Below are 2,741 nucleotides of genomic sequence, written 5' to 3'. Positions count from 1 at the left end.
TGAGTTCGATTTTTAGAATGAATAATTACTCCCTCTGTCCGAAAATAAATGATTTATTTTTGACTTTGCTTACTATTCATATGATCTCTTTTAATTGTATTTTTATACTAATATGTATATGTATATGCAAATATTTTCTACTCCCTCTGTCCCAAAATCTAATATTAGTTACCGAACCTGTGGATGAGTGACATCATTATACAGCTATTATTAACAATATCAAGGTCATCCTGAATAGAGATTGACAAGTCTTACTCCTCTATACTTTCCGTGAGGGAAACGCCTGCGCCGACTATTTAGCAAAGCATGGTGCTAACAATAATGATATCTTCCTTTCCATTGCCAACCCGCCTGCTTATCTAAGTCTTAGCCTTCTAGCTGATGCTAGTGGGACTTGTTTCTCTAGATAATTATCTTTATTTTTTTTCCTTCTTTTGGCCACTTGTACCAAAAAAAAAATGTAAAGGTGGTCAATTAAGTCATTTATTTTGGGACGGAGAGAGTATTAGACAAACTCTATTTATGTGGCAACCAAACTGGAATTTAAAAAGCTCAAAGAGACATTATACAAAAAGAGTAATATTACTTAGCAGTTAGCACCACAATTTTTTTATATGAAATCAATGCATGTATGCGAGTAAAAGAGTTAAAGGATCAATGTTCAAGACTTGATGAATAAGAAAAATGAGAGAGAGAGTTTATGAAAATTACTAGAGCAATAAAATGTAGATGATTCTTTCTTTTAAACTACAAATGAGGAGCTCGGGAGAGTTTATGAAGATTAACAAGGACTACAAAGGTTGGGAAGATAGAGTTGTCCATCCTCTTGGTCTGATGTACAATTTCCCCTGCAGTTCTGAGAACTGTTAACGTAAAACGTATGCAAAATACAACTCATCTAACATATATATAGTATTATGAAGCGAAAGATAGCATCAGTGGATCTGTGGCGCAATGGTAGCGCGTCTTACTCCAGATCAGAAGGTTGCGTGTTCGATTCACGTCAGGTTCAATTCCCTATTTTTTGTTATTTTTTACAGAAAAATACTTCTTTCAAAACCAAGAGATGGGCCTGCTTTGCCTGATATTGGCCCAAATGAGTTTTTATAGTTATGTTATATCCCCACATATACTGAGGACACCCCTACAAAATTTCAAACAAACCAAAGATATCATCTCTCTCTCTCTCTCTCTCTCTCTCTCTCTCTCTCTCTCTCTCTCTCTCTCTCTCTCTCTCTCTCTCTCTCTCTCTCTCTCTCTCTCTCTCTCTCTCTCTCTCTCTCTCTCTCTCTCTCTCTCTCTCTCTCTCTCTCTCTCTCTCTCTCTCTCTCTCTCTCTCTCTCTCATGATAGTTTATCCGAGTAGAATTGCTCTTAATACAAAAAGTGTCTAGAATTTTGAACCTCAATATCTATAATTTTGAAGTGTCTATATTTTGAACCTGATTAGCTATAATTTTGAAGTGTCTATATTGCAAAAATTCGGTCTATATTTGAACACAAAATTATGGATAATGAAAATTATGTATATTTTAAGCACATGAAATAATTTATATTTGGACACAATTTTAATTATTTACAATGTATCCTAGGTTTATATAGAAAACACTATTAAGTTGTTTGCCAGACGACTAGAGTATTCTTAACTTTCATATTTGTCTAGTTAGTTTTTGACGATCAATTTTTCAAAACATCGCTCCATGACTCTGTTGGGTTATTTATGAGGAAGAGTCTTACTAAATAGATCAACATATTGAACTAAGAGGAATCTTGCAAGTGCTTTTTAACACTGGTACCATATTTTTGTCCAAGACATATAGGTCCTCTTATTTATAGGTTATTTAATCTTAACTTTTATTCAAGGTATATTTCAGCAAACTCAATATACGGAAATTTTTTTTTCTTTTAATTTAGTAGCTAGAAATTTCACTACCTCTAAGCAAGTATCCTTCGTGGTTTTAGACCGAGAAGCCATGGTTACAATATTATTCTCAAATCATGTTGCATTCCATCAAAATTGATTTTAATGCACCCCCAAAAAAAAAATTATTAGTGCATGTTTGATACTATTTATTAGTGCATGTTGCCACTTAACTGTCCAAATCCACTTCCTTTTTTTTGAACAAGAAAAAATCCACTTCCTTTGAAGACAAAATAATTCATGTTTCCATTAAAAAATACCACGAGTTTTAATTTCTATTTTTTTTCTTCTTCTTTCCTTTTCACTATTAGTCAATGATCCTTTACTAACATTTTCGTTGAAGATAAAATAATAAAGCTTTATTTCGTACTTTAGAGCTTCGTTTGTTGAAGTACTTGTTAGTTAGCATATGTTTTTAGTGCATTTCTTGATGATTCTACTTGATTCTTGTGACGAATAAAGAATTATGTATTGCATCTAATCAATCAAGGGGATTTTGGTTTCATCATTTAATTGATTTTGACATGTTTAGATTTTATTTAGTATAATAAATTTGGTCTTTAAAGTTCCCGTGAACTTAACTCAATTATAGAGATATCACATTATATGTGTTGTGCAGATCCTGAGTTTGAACTTCGAACACTTCACATATTCACCTTTAAGATAAAAATTTTAGTTACTAGGCTACTTGCTAAAAAAAATGGTCTTTAAATAACTTAAAGTTCAAATATATTAATTATGCAATGAATTTAAAAAGGTAAAATTTTAAATGTTACGAAAAGATTAGTTGTACTATTAACTCAACCACAATTTTTAAGTGA

At 32.0% G+C, this 2,741-nt stretch overlaps 1 non-coding gene across 1 annotated transcript; it reads left to right on the top strand.

Moving 5' to 3' along the window:
* The first annotated feature begins 940 nt into the window (after positions 1 to 940).
* On the top strand, positions 941 to 1,012 carry TRNAW-CCA. Its single transcript has one exon. It is a non-coding gene; the product is annotated as a tRNA-Trp (tRNA).
* The last annotated feature ends 1,729 nt before the right edge of the window (positions 1,013 to 2,741 follow it).

This window comes from Trifolium pratense, linkage group LG5 (assembly GCF_020283565.1).
Source record: "Trifolium pratense cultivar HEN17-A07 linkage group LG5, ARS_RC_1.1, whole genome shotgun sequence".
In the NCBI taxonomy this organism is placed as follows: Eukaryota; Viridiplantae; Streptophyta; class Magnoliopsida; order Fabales; family Fabaceae; genus Trifolium; species Trifolium pratense.
Note: the sequence above shows the minus strand (reverse complement) of the source record. Positions and strands in the feature narration are given on the sequence as shown.